We start from the raw sequence: 26492 nt of genomic DNA on the forward strand, positions 1-26492 counted from the left end.
AATGATTTCCAGGCGAAACTCTTCCAATTTGAAAGGCCATGTCCCGAAATGTTGTCTTCCACTTATCTTTCCATCGAATTCGTAACCTTCCCTATCTACGTGAACGATCTGTTGGCTCGCTTATATATGTCTCAACCTTACCCATTCGCACAACATGGCCTAGTCACCGTAGTCGCTGCAGCTCGATACGTATGACTTTGTCGATGTCAGAAAATATTCACCGACGACGCAGATCATCCCATAGATCTTTCCGGGATTTTTTTTCTCAAACACTCCACTGTCTCATCTGCTTGAGCATGCTCCAGATCCATACACCAGCACGGGGGCAGTATCAACGTCTTGTAGATTGTGAGTTTTGTCTGGCGAGAGGTGCCTTATTCATAATTTTCCACTATTCTTCTCCAAATTTCAAAACTGACGTCATCAGTTTTATTTATGGCGGTACCGAGGAAAATAAAATCGTTCACTACCTCGAAGCTGTAGTTCGTCCCAGTCTACTGGACGTCTTGCGCATTGATACCTTCAGCCTGGTCTTTTCGCCATTTACTGCCAGTCCCATATTGGCAGACTCCTTTTCAATTAGTTCTAAGGTGGATGTTACCGCTCGCAATGTTCGACCCATTATGTCGATGTCGTCCTGTAACAAATGTTGTTTGATGCACAGAGTGCCATTTCTGTTCACATTTGCATCTCGTATGCCCTATTCCAGGATGTATTCAAGGGCTCCGAAAGCTCATTTCCGACTTTAAATGCTGACCTTGTGCCATGTAAAGTTATCCTGCATAGCTGTACTAATTTTGCAGGAATGCCGAACGTAGAGGAATAGTTGGAATGTGTCGATGTATTTTTCGTGGGGCTTTCCAGGATTTGGGCAGTCTGAAAATCTGATCTATAGAGGATTTGCCAGGTCAGAAGCCGCATTGGTCGTTCACGCAGTGCGCTGGATAGCACTTTATATGCGATTGCAAGAACACTTCTTCCTCTATAGTTAGCACATATTGTCTTGTCTCCTTAATGTAAAAGCAAAGGTGTGATCTAATGTAATATGGAAACTCGACGTCGAAAAGCTGCAAGCACAACACATAGCAGAAACCTACTCAGCTCAAATTACCCACTTACTTGACGAAAGCACTCCTTGTCCCGATAGTAATATAGAAACACAATGGCAAACAATTGCCAACTCCTTATAAATTGCAGCAAAAACAACACTTGGGTACCAAACCACCATCAAGAAACCCATGGTACGATCAGGAGTATCGTAATGCTACTGAGTCAAAAACCCAGAGTATAGGGCAACCCTGCAGACAGAAGCAACACGTAATGCGATAGAGAATTATCGGGAGAAAAGGAGAGGAGAAATGTGTTCTCAGAAAAAAGAAGAATGAACAAGAAAAACGTGAGTGTGAGCAAATCGAAATGTACAGGAGTCAAAACGAAGTCCGGAAATTTTAGTAAAACACCAAACGGAAGGCTTTGGTGCAGTCACATCCTCTTGTAGAGATGAAGAAGGAAACCTGGTGACAGATACAGATAGCGTGTTGAGGATCTGGAAATAGCATTTGGCAAAGCTTCAGATAGATGCGGTGAAGAAGATACCCCAGAACCAATAAGAGATGACGGTATAGATTGTATATCACCTAGCCAATATGAGGTCATAGTAGCAATTAATCGCCTGAAGAACAATTAAGCAGCAGGTGCCGATGGATTACCAGCCGAACTATTCAAGACCGGTGGTCTGATGCTGGTCAGGAGCATGTACCAGCTGATGAGTACAATTTGGCTAGAGCAATTCATGCCAAATGATTGAAACCTCAGCATTATGTGTTCCATGCACAAAAGGGGAACCAAGGACCTATCTTTTAATAAATAATTTAAGAGAACCTCCCCGCCCCCATTCTCGATTTTATATTTCCAAGATTTTCAATGGGCTGGTAAATGAATACCAATGCATGTTAAGGTTTGTAACTTTACACATATATACTTGAAGATTTAAAAGAGAAGAAAAATAATTTACAAAATTTTGTTGTTGTTTTTGATGATTAAAGTAAAGTCCTTATTTTTTATGGCGGGCATGATAACTCCTCACTGGAACACCGGAATCCGAAAATTCCAACGGTGTTAGAAAGGGTACATTTCTGGCTCTCGTATGAACTAGGATTATTGGCTTCGCTTAAAAATCAACAAAATGTCGGACCTCTAAAATATTTTTTTTTGAAAAATCGCCTATTTTTACCAAAAACCAAGTTAAAAAACCAGTAAGGAAAGTAGTAAAGTCGGACGGGGCCGACTATATGATACCCTTCACCACTATAGGTATATTAAAGAGGACTATTAACATGAAATTGGATGAAATAAAATATGTGATATTTATCTAAATGTGAATCTACCTACATCTATCCATAAAGTATGTAAATCGACTTCAAACAAATCTAAATATGTCATCCGTTGGGATATGTCTGCACTTCTAGAAAACGCAACTACGTAATTCTATGCTTAATTTAGTAAGTTTTGCAAAATTTGATGTCGATCTGATTAACTGAGGAGTTTGATGCCCAATTTACTTGAAATCGGGCGAAAATATATATGAAAGCTCTATCCAAATATTAAGCGATTTCAAACAAACTTGTCACAGGTTAGGTTATACTAATTTCAGAACGTTTTGTTCCTATCAGTCCACTGGTTCCTTGGTGCGTCAAATTCTATAATAAAAGGGAGCTATATCTAAATCTGGACCGATTTTCACGAAACAAGGCAGACATCATTCTAGGCTCAATTCAGTACGATATTCCAAATTTCGTGCAAATCGAAAGATATAAAGGGACTTTGGGGGCACCATTTACATGAAATCGGACGAAACTATATATGGGAGGTATATCTAAATCTGAACCGATTTTCTCAAACCTTGGCAGACATCATTCTAGGCTCAATTCAGTACGTTATGCCAAATTTCGTGCAAATCGAAAGATATATAGGGACTTTGGGGCACCATTTATATGAAATCGGACGAAACTATATATGGGAGCTATATCTAAATCTAGACCGATCTTCTCGAAACTTGGCAGACAACACTCTTGGCTTAGTTCAGTATGATATGCAAAATTTCGTGCAAATCGAAAGATATATAGGGACTTTGGGGCACCATTTACATGTAATCGAACGAAACTATATATGGGATTTATATCTAAATCTGAACTGATTTTCTCAAAACTTGGCAGACATCATTCTAGGCTCAATTCAGTGCGTTATGCCAAATTTTTTGCAAATCGAAGGATATATATGGTCTTGGGGTACCATTTACATGAAATCGGGCGAAACTATATATGGGAACTATATCTAAAACTGGACCGATATTCTCGAAACTTGGCAGACATCACTCTAGGCTTAATTCAATACGTTATGCCAAATTTCGTGCAAATCGAAAGATATATAGGGACTTTGGGGCACCATTTACATGAAATCGGACGAAACTATATATGGGAGCTATATCTAAATCTTGACCGATTTTCACGAAACTTGGCAAACATCATTCTAGACCTAAATGATTAGGCTGTACCAAATTTCGTGCAAATCGAAAGATATATAGGGACCGAAAGATATATATGGGAGCTATATCTAAATCTGAACCGATTTTTCCCAATTTCAATAGGGTTCGTCCTTAGGCCAAATAAGTGAGCTGCGCCAAATTTCATCCAAATCGGATAATAAATGCGACAGACAGACGGTGATAAATGCGAGACGGCGATAAATGCGAGACAGACGGACGGACGGCCATGCATAAATCGACTTAGAAAGTGATTCTATGCATATTCTCAAAAGGAACCATGTGTCTATCTTGTTTCCTTTTGCCTGTTACAAACATATGCACAAAGACATAATACCCTGTACCACAGTGTGGTGAAGGGTATAATAAGGAAGATCTCGACCGATTGGATTTATCCTAGTTCATACGATAGCTATACACTCATAGAGAAACGTTCCAAAATTTGGAATTGATCGGATTGTTAGTTTTTGTGTTATCGTGACCGTCATTCTGTTTCGAGAAAAATGCGTTTAAAGTTTGAGAATCACTCTTGCCGTCACTTGATGCTGACACAATAAATCGACTATATCTTGAAGAGTTCTTGAGATTTTCACTTGAAATTTTGTAGGGACATTCTTGATTTAGTGTAGATTCGAAAACCTAAATAAAATTTTTTGACCCCGAGAATGGGGGGCCCCTTAAATTATATTTTAGGCTTTTGTACTAAAATTAATGCAATTGTTTCAGATTAAAGAAAGCCTATACATAAACATACAAAGAAATATATACGAATGTGAAAATTTAAATGTATAGTATTGACTTGAGTGCATGTCTACATATAACATGCAAATTTATGCATGAAATTTTCAAAAATCATTGTCAGCAAAGGATGCAGCAGTGATAGAAATGCAATTATTTCACCGAACATTATACAATACGTAATCATCACAACAAGAGTTCTTCTTTAATAATAATTTTATTGCAACTTAAAATAACTTAAACTTAAATTCCTTTCGAAAAAATAAAAATCATAGATAAATGAAACGAACTGAATACCACCTTCAACAATCCATTAAGATTAAGTCGCTTCTAATATAGAGAGACGCCCAAAAGTCTTTACCAAAGATACGAAACGGAGTTAGAGTAATATATCTCGTTTATAACCAACGTATCGACCATATCCGATGCCACTTAAGGTAAAACGTTTCTTACACCATTTCCATGGAAAAATGCAATATATAATAAAACCAGTAAGGAAAGTAGTAAAGTCGGACGGGGCCGACTATATGATACCCTTCACCACTATGGGTATATTAAACAGGACTATTAACATGAAATTGGATGAAATAAAATATGTGATATTTATCTAAATGTGAATCTACCTAGATCTATCCATAAAGTATGTAAATCGACTTCAAACAAATATAAATAGGTCATCCGTTGGGCTATGTCTGTACTTCTAGAAAACACAACTACGTAATTCTATGCTCAATTTTGTACGTTGTGCAAAATTTGATGTCAATCTGACTAACATGAGGAGTATGATGCCCAATTTACTTGAAATCGGGCGAAACTATATATCGAAGCTCTATCCAAATATTAAGCGATTTAAAACAAACTTGTCACTGGTTAGGTTATACTCATTTCAAAACGTTTTGTTCCTATTGGTTCCTTGGTGCGTCAATTACTTAAAATCAATCTATAATAAAAAGGAGCTATATCTAAATCTGGACCGATTTTCTCGAAACTTGGCAGACATCACTCTAGGCTCAATTCAGTACGTTATGCCAAATTTCGTGCAAATCGAAGGATATATAGGGACGTTGGTGCACCATTTACATGAAATGGGACGAAAATATATATGGGAGCTGTATCTAAATCTGGACTGAGTTTTATGAAACTTGGCAGACATCATTCTAGACTCAATTCAGTTCGTTATGCCAAATTTCGTGCAAATCGAAGGATATATATGGTCTTGGGGCACCATTTACATGAAATCGGACGAAACTACATATGGGAGCTATATCTAAATCTGGACCGATTTTCACGAAACTTGGCAGACATCCTTCTAGACCTATATGATTAGGCTGTACTAAATTTCGTGCTAATCGAAAGATATATAGGGACTTTGGGGCACCATTTACATGAAATCGGACGAAACTATATATGGGAGCTATATCTAAATCAGGTCGGATTTTCGTGAAACTTGGCAGACATCATTCTAGGCCCAATTAAGTAAGTTATGCCAAATTTCGTGCAAATCGAAAGATATATAGGGACTTTGGGGCACCATTTATATGAAATCGGACGAAACTATATATGGGAGCTATATCTAAATCTGGACCGATTTTCTCGAAACTTGGCAGACATCACTCTAGGCTTAATTCAAAACGTTATGTCAAATTTCGTGCAAATCAAAAGATATATAGGGACTTTGGGGCACCATTTACATGAAATCAGACGAAACTATATATGGGAGCTATATCTAAATCTGGACCGATTTTCACGAAACTTGGCAGACATCATTCTGGTCCTAAATGATTAGACTGTACCAAATTTCGTGCAAATCGAAAGTTATATAGGGACCGTTTACATTAAATCGGTTAAATATATATATGGGAGCTATATCTAAATCTGAACCGATTTTTCCCAATTTCAATAGGGTTCGTCCTTGGGCCGAATAAGTGACCTATACCAAATTTCATCCAATTCGGATCATAAATGCGACCTGTACTTTGTTTACAATTTAACATGGACAGACAGACGGACGGACGGACATGCATAAATCGACTTAGAAAGTGATTCTATGCATATTCTCAAAAGGAACCATGTGTCTATCTCGTTTCCTTTTGCCTGTTACAAACATATGCACAAATACATAATACCCTGTACCACAGTGTGGTGAAGGGTATAATGAAGGAAACGGTTTTAATTGAAGATATCGGGAAATATGTAACTGCATCTGTAGCTCTTATATAAAGTCTATGAAGATTGTCCACCAGTCCATCAATAAGAAGTCCCTTCAGTTCGAGTAAAAAACTCATTGGCCTTCTCTTTATTAAGACTACCTGATATACAGATAGCATATAAATACTTCCTGACTTTCAGATTGTCTATACATACTACCTGAACTTTAGATTATTTATAGACTCCCTGGACCCAGCTCCTAAGACTCGTTTACAAAGACTCCCTTGAACTCATCTATAAATACTCCCTTCAGCCCTTCAACTCGTCTATAAAGACTGTCATCACCTCGTCTATAGGCCTTCTATAAAGACTACCATTTGTTAGTCTATAGGACTCCCTTCAACTCCTCTCAGCTACCAATATACTCCCTCAATTTCGTCTATAAAAATTCCCTCTTTATCTGACTGGAAATGGTGTAATCCTCAAATTTTGTTTCTACTTCTTCGGCACATGCTGTGAAGAAGTTTTCTTTTCTCAAACATAAAATACCTTAAAACGAAAGCATACCATTTTTTGGGAACAAAAGGAATCCATGGAAGGATGTTAAATGGTAGAGGGGGTGGTATATAAATAGTAACTTTTAAGTGAATTATTGTCACATTGGCGTCCTAAAAATTTTCCATTGTGCTACGCACTTTTCTTGGCATAATAAATCTATGCAATGGCAAAAACAACAAAACTAACCGAAAATGTTATAGAGAAGGATTACAAAGAAAAAAGGAAAACCCAACAAATTACTCGAAAAAAATATCTAAGAAAATTGTTTGATTTATTTAGCTACGCAAGGTATATTAATCAAATAATAAGAAAATAAAGCGTGGTAAGTGTGAAATTAATTAAATTCAGGAGACAACGAAAATAATGATGGTGATGGTCTTTGATGATTTAAAAAATCCACGCCTTATGATAGTCCTTGAAAAATATCATTTAAAAATTCCACGCCTTATGATAGTCCTTGAAAAATATCATTTAAAAATTCCACGCCTTATGATAGTCCTTGAAAAATATCATTTAAAAATTCCACGCCTTATGATAGTCCTTGAAAAATATCATTTAAAAATTCCACGCCTTATGATAGTCCTTGAAAAATATCATTTAAAAATTCCACGCCTTATGATAGTCCTTGAAAAATATCATTTAAAAATTCCACGCCTTATGATAGTCCTTGAAAGATTTTATTTAAAAAATCCACGCCTTATGGTAGTCCTTGAAAAATTTTATTTAAAAAATCCACGCTTTATGATAGTCCTTGAAAGATTTTATTTAAAAAATCCACGCCTTATGGTAGTCCTTGAAAAATTTTATTTAAAAAATCCACGCTTTATGATAGTCCTTGAAAAATTTTATTTAAAAATCCACGCCTTATGATAGTCCTTGAAAAATGTTATTTAAAAAATCCACGCCTTATGATAGTCCTTGAAAATGTTATTTAAAAAATCCACGCCTAAAAGTAGGCCTTAGAAATTTTATTTAAAAAATCCACGCCTTATGATAGTCATTGAAAAATGTTATTTAAAAAATCCACGCCTTATGATAGTCCTTGAAAAATATAATTTAAAAAATCCACGCCTTATGATAGTCCTTGAAAAATTTTATTTAAAAAATCCACGCCTTATGATAGTCCTTGAAAAATTTTATTTAAAAAATCCACGCCTTATGATAGTCCTTGAAAAATATTTTTAAAAAATTCAAAGATAGTCCTGTCTTTGAATTTTCTTTGTTCCCACTACATGGCCAATTTATCTCCACCCATTTTCGTAAGGTATTAATTCCCCTTTTTGTTTTCAATCAATATTTTACCATCAATTTTTTACGGCAATTTGATTTGAAGACATGCCTACCAAGAATTTGGGTAATACAATGAAAGGATAAAGCACAAAGGATACTTGGCAACGTAAAATGAAATGGCTATTCATCATTGAGACAATCCATCAAATTAAGAATCCATAATCCATGTCCAACAAACAACATCAAGATGAACAAATGTTCTGCAACAAAAGTTAAAGTTAAAAGGACTTGAATAATTAGAGGGGATACATTTTTCGGGGAATTAAGATTAAATTAAATTTGATGAAATATTAATTTTTTTTGTTTTTGATAAATAAATCATACAAATTGAACTCAAAATATGGGATAGAAAATGGGTAAAGAGAGGACCTAGGACCAGCTATAATCAAATTGTAGATCAAAGGGAGCTCTTATCCTTCTGCAAACAAAGGATTAAATATCAATATCCATTCCTTGGAAAAAGTATGCTCCTATCCACACACACATATGTACATATTTTTTAGTATTGAACATTTTTGTATGTATGTGCTGCGCATCGAAGTGCAATATATTTTTCAATGCATTCGCAAATAAAAAAGAATCGAGACTCCAATGAAATAAATTTTATTTTGATCAAACTGTCAAACCTTACAATGCATTACCATTTACTGCTTCCAATAAAAAACGGATGCACATCGAAGGAATAAAGGAAGACGATATTCACTTCCGGATAATATAAAAAATGGGTGTCAAACATATGCATTTTCTGAATAAGAGGGGGAAATTGTGCGACAGTTACTAAAAATTCGGTTCGTCTTGAAAATAACTGATGCCATTCCGGAGAGTAGTGGAATTGATGCTGATTGTAAAATGAAATAAACTTTTTTATGTTTATTGACAAGACGGCAGCTAAAATGAAACGTAAAAATGTTAAGTGATGGATTTGTCATTGGATTAAATGCAGAGAGCAGAGGCGTGGAATATAAAAAAATATTTTTTATTCATATCATTTTTTTAAATTATATTTTTCATGGACTTTTTCAAGGACTACCATAAATATTTTTCAAGGACTACCAAGAGGCATGGATTTTTAAAATATTTCTTAAGGACTACCAATAGGCGTGAAGAGTCTAAGCCATTGACCTCTCAACTCATTCTTACAACCACTTCACTGAGTAGTTATGGAACACATACATTCGAAATTTTTCAATATCACCATCGTCTTCATCTTTTGCAGGAAAGGATATAAAAATGACATATAAACATAAGTTATTGCCAACAACGTTTGGTCGGTTCCTTTCGATGGCTCTTTGGCAATGATAATAATAATCATAATAATGACAACAACAACAACAACGACAATTTTTTATAAGAAGAAAATTTAATAATAGTAAACGTTTTTGGGTGTACCATTGATAAGCGATTTCATTTCATTTGAAATCATTTCGGCACATTTATGACACTCTTCAAGAGACATCAAGGATTATGGGACTTAAAAAATATTCGCATAAAATTTAACTGGGAAAATTGCGATAGAAAGTCGTAGCTTTAAAAAACGCGTTTAGAGGCTGCGGTTTTTATTGTAGTGATTAGTTAAAATCTTTGAAAATGTTCTGAAACCATTAAACAAATACCAGCTACGGACAGACATATATGACCAATTCACACATGATAAAAATATTTGCATATGTGAGTTTGAAATGAGTTTTGCATGCTGTTGAGTTTTGAAATAAACATTGATTTGTACATGAATCCTTCTATGCCTAGGGGTGGTTGGTTGATTTAATAAAACCAATGTTTGCAAACCCAATTGTCAGCATAAGAAATGGGGTTAGAAAAATGTGGTGAATAAAGTCCTAAATATGCAAATGAAATTTACACATTAAATTACTCGTATCATAACCGAAAAATATATTTCATTTAGTTTGGGCGTATGTGTCGTTGGTTTTGTGTGATACCAAGAATTAAAGACATTTTATAGAAGGGTGTATAGATTTCGTAAAATATTGGCCTTGGTAAAATAATTGGAAACAGCATCAATAATGTCCATCGGCATTCCTATATGAAGAAAGAGTATTGCAGTTGGAGTCGAAACAAATTAGAACAATTTCTCAGATCGGCTCCAAACTATTAGTTTTTTTTTTAATTCTGGTAAAGACATTTAGTATATTCAAAAATTTTTACTCGTACAAACGAAAAGAAAATATATATATATATATATATATATTTTGTTGGGTTTGATTAATATTAATAATTTTTAGTAGGAGGACTGGGGAATACAAATTACCAGATTACTGCCAATATACACCCACTTATGGTGGAGGGTATATTAAATTCATAATCCCAACCATAACTCAAAAACTTGAGCTATGGCAAAATTTGTCCTTTTGGCCCAGACTTTGAGATCGATTTTGTTGCATAGTGATATCTTTACTGAACAATTTTAATATAGATCTGGGTTTTTACTTAGTTCTATATAACGTTACCGCCCTATTTTCGACATGTTCAAGGACTTATCCGCTTCTCCGATATAGATCCATGTTCAGTAATTTGAAAGTTTTAGGCGCATTCTCTTGCCGATGTGATTGCATTTAGACCTTTGGGTTCTTGGAGGTGGAAGACTTTATTGTAAAATATTTTCAATATTAGTCCATATTTTGTCTAGCCTTATCTATACTAATAAAAGAGTAAAGTGATTGACTGACTGACTGATTTAACGATTCATCAACGCCCAGACGAAACGAAACGGCTGAAGCTAGAATCTTGAAATTTTGGGTGAAGGTCACTCTTGGTCCAAAGGTGACAGATAAGGCTGGGTTTTTGGAAATTCGTACTAGAACGGTACGAAAAGTACTAAAAAGTACTAATCTATACTAATAAAAGAGTAAATTGACTGATTTAACGATTCATCAGCGCCCAGACGAAACGGCTGAAGCTTGAATCTTGAAATTTTGGGTGAGGGTCACCCTTGGTAAAAAGGTGACAGATAAGGCTGGGTTTTTGGAAATTCGTACTAGAACGGTACGAAAAGTACTAAATGTGATACCACTTGTATTTGGCGAACAGGTGGAGCTAGAACTCTTAAATTTGGTTTGGTGGTCGTTGATGGAGTGTAGGAAAAATGTACCAAGGGTTTTTGGAAATTCGTACTATAACTATCCGAAAAGTACGAAAAAGTACTAAATTTGGTACAATTCTGTAGCATGTGAACGGATAGCGTTAACAATTTTTGAATGCGCTTACTCATGTGTACGAAAAGTACTATATGGTACTATATTTGGTACAAATTTTATTTATACTAATAAAAGAGTAAAGTGATTGACTGACTGACTGATTTAACGATTCATCAACGCCCAGACGAAACAGCTGAAGCTAGAATCTTGCAATTTTAGGTGAGTGTCACTCTTGGTCCAAAGGTGGAAGGTAAGGCAGTACTAAAAAGTACTAAATATGGTATCATTTGTATTTGGCGAACCAGTAGAGCTAGAAATTTGAATTGAGAGTCACTGATGGAGTGTAGAATAGATGTAGCAAAGGACTTTTTGGAAATTCGAACTATAAATATCGGAGAAGTGCTGAAATGTACTAGATTTGGTACAATTTCGTAGCATGTGAATGGAGTGAGCTAAAAACTTGAAATTTGGAATGCAAATTAAGGTTGAGAATTAGGGTCGATATGAGGAGAGTTTGGAAAGCGTGTACGAAAAGTACTATATGGTACTATATTTGGTACAAATTTGATTTGGAGTTACAAATCGAGCTGGAATCCTGGAATTTGAAATTAAAATTACCGTCGGAGTGTAGGATTTGGATATGAACGTAGTTTTGGAAATTTGTTACTTATATGTAAGAAAAGTACTAAATCGTACTATAATCGGTACAGTTTGGATATGGGTGATCCTATAGAGCGGGAACAATGAAATTTGGAGTCAGGATCACTGTAGGGGTGTAAGATTGAGATATGTGGGAAGTTTTAAAAATTTTTACGAAGTGTACTAAATTTGGTACAATTTAAATTGGAGTTGGAATCCTGAAATTTTGATTTAGGATCACTGTGGAGGTATAGGACTTTGGTATGTAGGAGGATTTGGAAATTGGTACTACTATGTACTAAATTTAGTACGATTTGATTTTATGGGTGAACCGAAAGAGTTGGAATCTTGAAATTTTGATTTATGTACAATCTGGAGGTATAGGATTTGGGGTATGTTGGAAGATTTGGAAATTGGTACTACTATGTACTAAATTTAGTACAATTTTAATTGTGGGTGAACCGATAGAGATGGAATCCTAAAACTTGAATTTGGTATCTTTGTGGGGGTGTAGGATTGTGGTATGTAGGAAGTTTTGGAAATTGGTACTACTGTGTACTAAATTTGGTACAATTTGAATTGTGGGTAAACCGATAGAGTTGGAATCCTCAAATTTTGATTTAGGATCACTGTGGAGGTGTAGAATTGGGGTATGTAGGAAGTTTTGGAAATTCATACTACTGTGTACTAAATTTGGTACAATTTTAATTGTGAGTGAAACGATATAGTTGGAATCCTGAAACTTGGATTTAGGATCACTATGGGGGTATAGGTTTGTGGTAAGATTTTAGAAATTCGTACTACTGTGTACTTAATTTGGTACAATTCAAATTGTGAGTGAACCGATAGAGTTGGAATTCTGAAACTTGGATTTAGGATCAGTGTGGGGGTAGGATTGGGGTATGTAGAATGTTTTGTAAATTGGTACTACTGTATACTAAATTTGGTACAATTTTAATTGTGAGTGAACTGATAGAGTTAGAATCCTGAAAAATGGATTTAAGATCACTGTGGGGGTGTTGGTTTAGGTTAAGTTGAAAGTTTTTGAAATTCGTACTACGATGTACAAAATTTGGTACAATTTGTATTGTGGGTGAACCGATAGAGTTTGAATCCTGAAACATGGATTTAGGATCACTGTGGGGATGCATGATTGGGGTATGTAGGAAGTTTTGGAAATTGGTTCAACTATGTAGGGGAGACTGGGGCACCTTTGGCACTTTTTTTAGAGCTCTATATCTCAGTACTTATTCAACATATATAACAACTTTATGGCTGGTTATTGTCCTCTGACACTTAATTATAAAAAATAGTACAAAAAAGATATAAAAAAATAGTATTAGTTAACAAATTTTACAGTTTTGTAAAAAAAGTCAAATTCGCCGAATGTGCCCCAACCCGGGGTAGCTTCGGCATTTTATGGGGCACATTCGGCACCATAGTCATAGCCGGATAATTGTCATCGCTATCAGTCTGGTTGAAATTCTGATCCTGTAAAGGCTCTCTTTGGTTTTTATACGCCACACAATGTTTGAATTATAGGGCTTTATTTTCTAGCGGCGGACGTTTACATCTCAAGGTCGCACACACCGTCAGAAATAGGGATTTTCTATCGCATTTTCGACAATACAATTTCGAACCATATTAAAGGATTAGTTTTAAAGACCAACTCAAACATTTCAAGGAAATGATATTGCACAATCTGTATATGGCCGAATGTACCCCGAATGTACTTTTTATAGTTTTTTTTTTCATTTTTTTCGATCAGATTTGTAAAAATATTATATTTTTAAATATTATTACAATAATACACATCGTAGTTAACCACTTTTAAATAATATTGTCTTAAAAATTTTAAAAGTTTTATACACGAAATACTTACGAAATGGAATTGAAATATTACAGAAACATATATAAAAATATAAAAATACAAAGACCTAAGTATCTAAATAAGCTTATTAGCTACTAGCATATACCCGCTACTTCGTCAGCGAATGTGGGAAGTATTTAAAACCCAATACCAACCAATATTAACACTTTTAAAACCGTTTGGTACCAATGTTCTCTTATAGTACTCAACCCTACACACAAATTCTGACCGCAAAATAAATCAAGCACTATACAAAATTTTGTGTCATTTACGAATTTCCAACACTTCCCACATACCCCAATCTTAATTTCAAATTTCAGGATTCTATCGTTTCGCCTAAATCCAATTTGTTTCAAATTTAGTGCCATTTAATACACATAGGTACAAATTTGCATTACTACCTACATCATGCAATCCAATGAAAACCTTATTACTCAATTTCAAGATTTCAGCTCTATCGGTTAACTTTTAATCCAAACTGTGCCAAATCTAGTGCCATTTAGTACACATTTCCAAAACTTCCTACATACCCCATTCGAACCCCCCAACAGTGATCCTAACCACCATTTGGTACCATTTAGTAAACATTATTACGAATGTCCAAAACTTTCTACATAGCTCAATACTACACCCCGACAGTGATCCTAACTTCAAATTTCAAGATTCTAGCTCTGTCGGTTTACTCAAATCCACATTTGGTACTATTTTGAAACTGTAACCCTAACCCTAACTCCAAATTTCAGGATTCCAGCTGTATTGGTGCACCAAAAATTTAAATTGTACAAAATTTAGTACACATTTGTACGAATTTTTAAAACTTCTTACATACCCCAATCCTACACCCCCACAATGATCCTAAATCCAAGTTTCAAGATACCAATTCTATCGGTTCGCCCACAATTCAAACTGTACAAAATTTAGTACAAAGTAATACAAAATTTCAACACTTCCTACATACCCCGGTCCTACACCCCCACAGTGATGCTAAATCCATGTTTTAGGATTCAAACTCTATCAGTTCACTCACAATTCAAATTGTACCAAATTTAGTACACAGTAGTACTAATTCCCAAACTTCTTGCATACCTCAATCCTACCCCCCACACTGATCCTAAATACAAGTTTCAGGATTCCAACTCTATCGGTTCACCCACTATTTAAATTGTACCAAATTTAGTACACATTAGTACAACTTTTTAAAGCTCCCTACATATCTCAATCTTAAACCTCAACAATGATCCTGACTCCAAATTTCATGATTCTAGCTCAATTGGTTCACCTAAAATTCAAATTGTACCAAATTTAGTACCATTTAGTACGAATTTCAAAAACTTCCAACTTAACCCAAACCAACACCCCCACAGTGCTCTAAAATCTAAATTTCAGGATTCCAACTCTATCGGTTCACCCACAATTCAAATTGTACCAAATTCAGTACACAGTGGTACGAATTTCCACAACTTCCTACTTAACTCAAACCAACACCCCCACAGTGATCCTAAATCCAAGTTTCAGGATTCCAATTCCATCGGTTCACCCACAATTAAAATTGTACCAAATTTAGTACACATTAGTACAAATTTTTAAAACTCCCTACATATCTCAATCTTAAACCTCAACTATGATCCTGACTCCAAATTTCATGATTCTAGCTCAATTGGTTCACCTAAAATTCAAATTGTACCAAATTTAGTACCATTTAGTACGAATTTCAAAAACGTCCAACTTAACCCAAACCAACACCCCCACAGTGACCCTAAATCCAAGTTTCAGGATTCCAATTCCATCGGTTCACCCACAAATTAAATTGTACCAAATTTAGTACACATTAGTATAAATTTTTAGAACTCCCTACATATCTCAATCTTACACCTCTACAATGATCCTGTCTCCAAATTTCATGATTCTAGCTCAATTTGTTCCCTAAAATTCAAATTGTACCAAATTTAGTACCATTTAGTACCCATAAGTAATAATGTCTTAAACTGAGTCCTGACCTCAATCCTACACCCCTACAGTGATCCTGACTCCAAATTTTATTGTTTCCGCTCTATCGGTTCACCCAAATCCAAATTGTACCAATTATAGTACGATTTAGTACTTTTCGTACACATAAGTAACAAATTTCCAAAACTAAGTACATATCACAATCCTATACTCCGACGGTAATGTTACTTTCAATTTTCAGTATTCTAGCTACATTTGTACCTCCAAATCAAATTTGTACCAAATATAGTACCATATAGTACTATTCGTACACATGAGTACACGGTTTCAAAACCATCTCCTTATATCGACCCTACTTCCCAACCCTAATTCGCATTCCAAATTTCAAGCTTTTAGCTCTATCCGTTCTCATGCTACAGAATTGTACACAATTTAGTACATTTTCGTACATTTCGGATAGTTGTAGTTCGAATTTCCAAAAACCCTTTGGTACATCTATCCTACACTCCATCAGTGACCCTCAATCCAAATTTCAGAGTTCTAGCTCTACTGGTTCGCCAAATACAAATGATATTATATTTAGTACTTTTTAGTACTTTTCGTACCCTTCTAGTACGAATATCCAAAAACCCAGCCTTATCTGTCACATTTGGGCCAAGAGTGACCATCACCCAAAATTTCAAGATTCTAGCTTCAGCCGTTTCGTCTGGGCGTTGATGAATCGTTAAATCAGTCAGTCAATCAGTCAGTCAGTCAGTCAATCACTTTACTCTTTTATTAGTATAGATAAATTTCAAACTTTGTGTCAGTTATTTATTTCGATATTCGATACCTACGTATCGAAACTAGTGATGTACGGTGAGTGCTTCATATCGAAAAAGCGATTGCCGAAGGTGCCCCAGTCTCTCCTACTAAATTTGTTAGAATTTAAATTATGGGTGGGTGAATTTTGGCACTGCTGTGTACAAAATTTGGTATAATTTGAATTGTGGGTGGACCGATAGAATTGGAATCCTGAAACTTATATTTTGGATCACTTTGGTGGTGTAGGTTTGGGGTAAGTAAGAGGTTTTTGGAAATTCATACTACTGTGTACTAAATTTGGTACAATTTGAACTGTGGGTGAACCAATGGAGTTGGAATCCTGAAACTTGGATTTAAAGTCACTGTCGGGGTGTAGGTTTGGGTTAAGTAGGAAGTTTTGGAAATTGTACTACTAAATTCGGTACAATTTCAATTGTGGGTGAATTAATAGAGTTGGAATCCTGAAATTTGAATTTGGAATCATTGGTTGAGGAGGGTACTTATGGAAATAATGTGTGCTAAATGGAAAATTTGTTAAAATTTGGATTTGTGTGAACCTTTAGATCTCGAATCACGAAATTTGGTACTAAATGGTACTCAAATTTAATTTATGGTCAATATTAATGTGTGGATTGTTTTTTCAGATCTTAATAGATTATTAAATATTTCCTACATTCGCTATCGAAGTTGCGGGCATATGCTAGTATTCAGTATTTTTAAGATGTTACCGAAGTGTTTCTAATTTGGCAGTCTGAGATCAGAAAAGGCGAAAAACATTCTGGCAGACCGAATTCGACATAGGAAATACATAAATCCCCCTCGTAATTTTTCGGATTCCTGTTAATGAAAAACCTCTTCTTAAGAAATGTTCATAGATTCGGGTTAATTTGATACTGTAGACCGCAAAATCTCACGGATTTTCTTCGAGTCAATCTAGTACATAAAACCGGCCGCCGTGGGATTGTCGCAAGTGTTTATTCGTTTGATATCGCCACGAACAGAAATTTCGGGGCTACGAAATGACATTTGCAATAAAGCCATATTAGCTTGAGTTATGTGGGATATGACACCGTGTTGTAAAAACCACATATTCTCCAAGTCGTATTCCTCAATAGCAGGCAAAAAATAGTTGGTTATCATATGACCATAAAGCTCCGAATTGACGGTGACAGTCGCTTTAAAAAAAAAGTAAAGTCCAATCACACCTTGCGACCAAAGAGCGCACCAAGCTGTGATTTTTTCTGGATGTAATGACCTCTCTTCAATTACTTGAAGATTTCCAGTAAGTTGGACGATTATGTGAACAATTATCTCCTCTTAAAGCATGATATAATGCTGTGGCAAAATATCAATTTTTTTGATAGGGTTTGATAATGCATTGTGAGATTCATTTTCGCTATGAACTGAATAGAAAAAAATGTGGTATGTATCAGGAAATTTTACCCTATATACTACATCTTCGGAGGTTTGGTCATTATTTTACAATGTGCAACCATTCGATCGATAGTGGGTTTCGCTAAGTTTGTTTATTCGATATATATTTTATTTTCAATTTTTGACATTTGATGGGGAATGACCAATGTCCAAATTTGGATCAAATTTATATTGAATTTACAAGTTTTCAACATTTTAAAACTTTGTTGGTGAGGTACCAGAAGTGGTGGAACCTCGTCGGTAATGATATAGCTATTACGATGAGCAACGTTCACATAATATTATAATATTAATTGCCAGTAATATTTTGACAATTTTTATAGTAAATTCAATTTGGAAGTTTGGAAGAAATATTATGATGTGTAGTTCGTACCAACCATACAGACGGATATTTGAAAAATCAACTCTAAATTGTCTAAAACGTATTTGGTCCAAAGGAACTTGATTTCCAAAGCCAATATTTCGATAAAGAACATTTTTGCTGTGGCACTGAGTGTTACTGTTTTCATTTCAATTTGAAAAAATGTGGTCTGCATTTTCCTTGTATTTTTATTTCGAAATCTGCATAACTATTACACTTTTCATAACTTTTCCCTTTGATATACTCCATTACATACTAAATCGACTATGATATATGTATGTATATGTATCATAAATTTGCATTTCTGAAAAAAAAATCTCCTCATGAAATGATACAATAGCTATCATAGATGATACTCATTATAACCATACGTCATCATTTGCATAGGAATATAAAAATATACACACATATACATACACATGTGACTGTTTAGCTGCCGCACACACAAGTCACGAATGTTACAAATCCTTTATGAAATGATCCACACTTGACACTCATATGAGCCCTCACCATCCCGCAATAGTTGGCAATATTCTTTTTCTTTGGTTTCGTTTCTCTCGTTCTCATCGAAAATGGCAAATGTCAAGTGATGATAAGGAAGGTTCAATTGCCATACTTGCTATGGATATCATTACATACATTTTTTTGTCATAGAGGATTACCATCTCGCCAAACCGCCTTCGCAACACAGTCCTTTCCTCCAAATGTAAACCCATAGTGTTTCATACCATTTTTGTTTCATTATTGTCCTAGAATACCATATCTTAACCGTTGTGTTCGTATGACAGTTTGGCCTGTTCGATGCCAAGATTTATATATTGCCCACACATTCATTTCAATTTTTGTCTATATTTCATATATGCATATGACGATATGTAAATGTTGTTGTATTAGAGTGGGTTAAGTGTAAAAATGTGTGTTTGTGGGTATGTCCAAATTTGGCAGTACGGTTGAGAGACCCATTTTACTATATCACAGTTATTAGAACTGTAATTTTTCATTCAAATGAAATTGGTTATGTAAATATTTCATTGCGGTAGCAGTTTGTTGCAATGAAGCTAGACTTCTGCTTCAGTGATATTGGTACGAAGTGGCATTGAAAATTCAAATTCATTATTTTAATAAATGAAATATGGAGGGGTTTGTTGGAGTTCTGGCAAATGTTTATATATTCTAAAGCAATAACTACTTTCGGAAGATTTCTATTACAAAATATTTTGCATTGGCTCGGCTTTTAATCCTTCCAATCAATCAGCTAGCCTCTAAAGTGTTCCATGTGTTCTCCAAAGGCTTCCCAAATCAGAAGCTTCCCCGCTACAAATATTGAGGTCCTTGCTTCATCTCGACTATAAAGAACTAGCCTATGAACACCAAAAGGTTCTATTCAGGCATCTATAATCATTGTCTTCATTGTATGCTATACTATATACAATTCTCAGTCAAAATCTGAACCGATTTTCGCGCCTTAATCGGCTAATTTGTCGCCTTATGCAAAATTACATCGCAACCAAAAAAAACATTAGAATTTAGGGCAACATTTAGATCAAATCGGTCGAACATATATTACTTAAGCTATATCTGAATCTGAACAGATTCCAATCGAATATAATTTAGCTCTTTAGTGCACCAATTAGATCAAATCGGAAGAAAATACAAAAAAAACTTCACATTCATTAATTTATACATAGGAAAAAAAATTAATTAATATTTTCATAATTTCATTTATAGTTAATTTTGTCCATATTACACATGTACTTCGCTTTGAATACATGTTAAAATTCTTATAGTAATGAGAAAGACACTATTTTTTTCCAATATTGTAAACTTTTCATTAATATCAGAACTATTTTCCTACTTTGCTTTACTTCACCACATTTTGCGCTCATGTTTCCTCTCCCTCTCTCTCTTTTAGACAAAAACAAATGTTTACCTAACAATGAAATGAAAAAAAAAAACTCCAACAACACAACTGGCATTCATTGTTCAGATGTGTTTTGTTTTGATATCGTTCTCCACCTCTACCCTCGATTGTGACTAGCTTCTCATTTTCATACCATTGTTACAAAATTCTCATATGTATTTTCCAATTTATTTCGATATAAATGCTAAATACAATATATCATACAATTGTTGATACGAACAACAAGCCAAACCTGAGGAGAAATCCTGTTAGTAATTTGGGCCGCACGTTGGCGGACCACACTGAAGCCGCATAACTTATCCAGCTTATCGCTTTATAGCACAGTCGAGGGAACTACCGCACGCGTGCACTCTCTCACACACATTCAACTGAACCAATTGAAAAACCATTGACACACACACAAAGACAAGTGCGTGAGAAAATAATTTTTTACGCTCTGCCCGTGCTGATTTATAGGTTGTCAACAAGGATTATTTATGTTTTAGGAGCCAAGACGGGGTTAAAACCATCGACTATACACTAGATGTATAACACCGTGGTACGGCCCATCCTTTTCTATGAATCTCTTGTTTGGTGGCACTGCCTGCGCCATAAGTCGACATCCCGCAAACTAGACAAGGTACAAATAGCCGCCTCGATTCAAATAACTGGAGCGCGGCAGCTCTGAACGCAATGCTGAACTTAAGGCATTAAGTGTCAGGCAGCGGGCAGTGCCTTAAGGCTGCATGAAGAAAATCTTTGGCGAAATTGTGCTTACGGGCATGGATGCACCCTGAACGAACATACTATCACATTGGACCCACGGGTAAAACTAAGCGACTATATATCAGAAATCCTGAGATTTGACGACGTAGATGTCGTTATCCCCAGTAGATACGACAGGAACCGTAGTAACAAGGTCTGGCTTGCTATACAGGCGGATCCAAGATGGAAGAAGGCTGGCGTCTATTGTGAAAAGCTAGGCCTTGAACTTGCCTACAATTGGATAGCAACTGCAGTGATTTCCAAGCTGAAATCTTTGCGATTTGGAAGTCAGCGGAAATGATAAAAATTCTGGATGCAGAGATCGTTGAATATCTTTGTGGATAGTCAGACGACTCTAAAAGCCATCGCCTATAGAGACTCCCAGTCCTTCAGCTCGTCTATAGAGACTCCCTGTCCTTCAGCTCGTCTATAGAGACTCCCTGGCCTTCAGCTCGTCTATAGAGACTCCCTGGCCTTCAGCTCGTCTATAGAGACACCCTGTCCTTCAGCTCGTCTATAGAGACACCTTGTCCTTCAGCTCTTCTATAGAGACTCCCTCGCCTTCAGCTCGTCTATAGAGACTCCCTCGCCTTCAGCTCGTCTATAGAGACTCCCTCGCCTTCAGCTCGTCTATAGAGACTCCCTCGCCTTCAGCTCGTCTATAGAGACTCCCTCGCCTTCAGCTCGTCTATAGAGACTCCCTTGCCTTCAGCTCGTCTATAGAGACTCCCCGGCCTTCAGCTCGTCTATAGAGACTCCCTAGCCTTCAGCTCGTCTATAGAGACTCCCTGGCCTTCAGCTCGTCTATAGAGACTCTATGGCCTTCACCTCGTCTATAGAGACTCTATGGCCTTCACCTCGTCTATAGAGACTCCCTGGCCTTCAGCTCGTCCATAGAGACTCCCTGGCCTTCAGCTCGTCCATAGAGACTCTATGGCCTTCAGCTCGTCTATAGAGACTCCCTCGCCTTCAGCTCGTCTATAGAGACTCCCTCGCCTTCAGCTCATCTATAGAGACTCCCTCGCCTTCAGCTCGTCTATAGAGACTCCCTCGCCTTCAGCTCGTCTATAGATACTCCCTCGCCTTCAGCTCGTCTATAGAGACTCCCTCGCCTTCAGCTCGTCTATAGAGACTCCCTCGCCTTCAGCTCGTCTATAGAGACTCCCTCGCCTTCAGCTCGTCTATAGAGACTCCCTGGCCTTCAGCTCGTCTATAGAGACTCCCTGGCCTTCAGCTCGTCTATAGAGACTCCCTCGCCTTCAGGTCGTCTATAGAGACTCCCTGGCCTTCAGCTCGTCTATAGAGACTCCCTGCCCTTCAGCTCGTCTATAGAGACTCCCTGGCCTTCAGCTCGTCTATAGAGACTCCCTGGCCTTCAGCTCGTCTATAGAGACTCCCTAGCCTTCAGCTCGTCTATAGAGACTCCCTGGCCTTCAGCTCGTCTATAGAGACTCTATGGCCTCCAGCTCGTCTATAGAGACTCTATGGCCTCCAGCTCGTCTATAGAGACTCTATGGCCTTCAGCTCGTCTATAGAGACTCCCTCGCCTTCAGCTCGTCTGTAGAGACACCCTCGCCTTCAGCTCATCTATAGAGACTCCCTCGCCTTCAGCTCGTCTATAGAGACTCCCTGGCCTTCAGCTCGTCTATAGAGACTCCCTCGCCTTCAGCTCGTCTGTAGAGACTCCCTCGCCTTCAGCTCATCTATAGAGACTCCCTCGCCTTCAGCTCGTCTATAGAGACTCCCTGGCCTTTAGGTCGTCTATAGAGACTCCATGGCCTTCAGCTCGTCTATAGAGACCCCCTGCCTTCAGCTCGTCTATAGAGACTCCCTGGCCTTTAGGTCGTCTATAGAGACTCCATGGCCTTCAGCTCGTCTATAGAGACCCCCTGGCCTTCAGCTCGTCTATAGAGACTCCCTTCAGCTAGTTTATAAAGACTCCCTTCAGCTCGCCTATAGAAGACTACCGTGACCTTCGGCTCACTTTAAATTTCGATATTGGTTCTATACAAAAATACGAGACGGAACATCATTGTCGTCATCCGACAAGCCTGTCGCAATAACAACTGAGTAGTGCATCATAATTAGTTGTCACTAATAGCTTTAACACGTTCTTGTTGTAGTTGTTTTAGCTGCTGAGAAAGTTTGCCGTTGTATCGGGAAAGGGGTTGATTGGGACATTGCAGCCAACGTGATTTTATTTTCATTTCAAAATCGTCATCTCATCACAAACTAAACCAGACCCATTATCAATGAAATAAACCAATGTTTGAAGAGTAAACGACTGAAAAACGAACAACAAAACGAACTTTTGCTAAAAATAAACACAATAGGCAGTGAACTACAAACAGCACACAAAGAGTGACGACAATTGTTGTTGACGACGACGATGATGATATCGGTGTTGTGTGTGTGTATTGACGGCACTATGTTAATGAAGTATGTTGGACAAGCGGCAAACAAGTGACGAGGTGGCCGAGTGGTTAAGGCGTTGGACTGCTAATCCAATGTGCTCTGCACGCGTGGGTTCGAATCCCATCCTCGTCGATAACTTTTTTGTTATTTTTAAATACATATTTTTTTATTTTCTTAGAATTGATTTATTATTTTTTATTGCTGCTACTATATATCAATATTTTAAAATAAAAAATTACCGGAATTAAGCTTCATTGAAACCATTTATAGGTTTGGTAAAATTTTCGATATGTTTCAATTGCAGAGGTTTTTTTGGCTTGCTAACATTTGAACATAAATCAAATTCTTGAGACAAGAATAATGTCGTTTGTAAATTGCAAGACAAGATAAATAAAATTTATTAAATAAAAAAACTTATTGAAGTTTATATAAAGGAGTTTTTAAAGGCGAGTTGGAGCGATTTATTTTTGGGCGAGGTGAGGAAAATCTTTGCCGACGAGATAAATTAAGTCTTCATAAACAAACCGCTGAGAGACTTTATGGGCGAGGTGATGGGAGCCTTCATAAATTAATAGAATATAAACCAGCTGGTAGTATTCCTTACCGACAAGTTAAAGAAATTCTTCATAGACGAGCTGAAGGGTGTCTTATATAGACGAGCTGAAGGGAGTCTTCTATAGACGAGCTGAAGGGAGTCTTCTATAGACGAGCTGAAGGGAGTCTTCTATAGACGAGCTGAAGGGAGTCTTCTATAGACGAGCTGAAGGGAGTCTTCTATAGACGAGCTGAAGGGAGTCTTCTATAGACGAGCTGAAGGGAGTCTTCTATAGACGAGCTGAAGGGAGTCTTCTATAGACGAGTTGAAGGGAGTCTTCTATGGACGAGTTGAAGGGAGTCTTCTATGGACGAGTTGAAGGGAGTCTTCTATAGACGAGTTGAAGGGAGTCTTCTTTACATGCGAACTGGAATAGTTTTGTAGACTGAAAGGCTTAGGTTGTCTTTTTAGTGACAAGCGGAAGGGAGTACTTATAAAAGTGCTCGAATTTATCTGTCTTCTTCTCCATTGTTTTAAATGTTACCCAGGTAACTTTCAGGGATGGCAATTACAACAATCATAACGTTTATTAAACACACGGCTTGATATCATCTACCTAACCCGCCACCAGCTAGTCACCTCTTTTGAAATATTAGATACCCCAGCCACGACACATTGCCTGTACAAGTGGCGCCACAAAAATATTCTACGTTGGCTGGGATAAACCAAACTAAACCAAAATTTTCGCCAAAAAAGAAGTGATTTGAACAAAAAACACGCACACTTCTATTAAAGAGAACAAAACAAAAAAGAAATACCGCTGAAGATAGAAAACGTAAAAGGGAGAACAAAAAACCCGAATAGTGCCAAAGGTATCACACAGATGATAATTTATGTCCCTTAAGTTTCTGCTGATAGAGCAGAGAAGGGAAATTAATAAAAACAATTCTCAGAGGAAAGGAAGAAAAATAGGTCATCTCTAAGGGCTCCCTTCACACCATCTATTCCATAGTCTTCAAATCGCCTTTACAGTCGTCATGGCTTCCAGTTCGTTCAGAAGGATTCCCTCGTTTCTCCGCTTTACTTTGAACCTCAATTTTCCTCTTGTCTTTATAGACTCCTTCGGTTCGTCTGTAAAGAACCCTGCCTTTCAGGCCTCTTATAAAGACTTAAGTAAGTCGTTTAGATTGCTTATAAAGATCCACTGGCCTTCAGCTTGTTCATAAAGAAGTGCCGTGCATGCATGGGAACTGGAATTTACTTACTTAGCTGGCTTGTGACTGAACATTTGTTCCATTAGTCGAGCATAAAACCAGTAAGGAAAGTAGTAAGGTCAGACGGGGCCGACTATATAATACCCCTTACCACTTTGGCTATATTCAAGAGATGCATGCTAACAGACCTCGTATTTTTGAAGGACCATTGACATGAAAGTGGACTACTTTACATATATGATCTGTGTCAATATGTGAACCGAGCGCTGTTGAAGGTCATAATTTAGTGCACTCTTTAATTCTTTGGTGCACAATTTGCCTATATCTAAATCTGAACCAATTTCAATAAAACTTTTAACACTTTAGGCTATCATAACTTCTGTTCGTTGTGCAAAATTTCGTGCCAATCGGACTAAATGTCTAAATCTGAACCGATTTCAATAAAAGTACGTCTTGCAAAATGTTATGCCAATCGGCCGAAATTTGACTCTTTTTAATGTCCCATTTGCTAAAAGTCGGACGAAAATATATATGGGAACTATATCTAAATCTGAACCGATTTCAATAAAACTTGGCACACTTTAGGCTACACGAATATCAGTACGTTGTGCAACATTTTGTGCTCATCGGACTAAATTTGACTCTTTGGTGCACTATTTGCCAAAAATCGGACGAAAACATATATGGAAGCTATATCTAAATCTGAACCGATTTTTCCCAATTTCAATGGGGTTCGTCCCTGACCAAACTCACACTCTTGTAGAGTGTGAGTTTGGTTTGGCGGGAGGTTCAAAATTGATGTCATTAGTTTTATTTATGGCGGTACCAAGATATATAAAATCTTTGACTATCTCGAAGCTGTAGTTCTTAAGTTCCACGGTTGGTCCGAGTCTAGTACCATCAGCTTGGTTTTCTCGCCGCTTACTTCCAGACCCATTTTGGCAGACTCCATCTCAATTTGTTCAAAGGTGGCTGTTACCGCTCGCAATGCTCGACCCATTATATCGATGCCATCGGCGAAGGATGTTAAAAAGATCACACACCAAACTGGCACCTTGTCTGAATCCTCGTTCGATATTGAAGGGCTCCGAGAGATTGTTTCCGACTTTAACTGCTGACCTTGTGCCACTTAAAGTTATCCTGCATAGCCGTAATTTTTTTGCAGGAATGCCAAACACAGA

At 36.8% G+C, this 26492-nt stretch overlaps 1 non-coding gene across 1 annotated transcript; it reads left to right on the top strand.

Moving 5' to 3' along the window:
• The first annotated feature begins 23612 nt into the window (after positions 1-23612).
• On the top strand, positions 23613-23694 carry Trnas-gcu (transfer RNA serine (anticodon GCU)). Its single transcript has one exon. It is a non-coding gene; the product is annotated as a tRNA-Ser (tRNA).
• The last annotated feature ends 2798 nt before the right edge of the window (positions 23695-26492 follow it).

The sequence above is a fragment of the Musca vetustissima genome, unplaced genomic scaffold, assembly GCF_032173495.1.
Source record: "Musca vetustissima isolate MV318-11 ecotype Yass unplaced genomic scaffold, APGP_CSIRO_Mvet_v1 utg11171, whole genome shotgun sequence".
Classification (NCBI taxonomy): Eukaryota; Metazoa; Arthropoda; class Insecta; order Diptera; family Muscidae; genus Musca; species Musca vetustissima.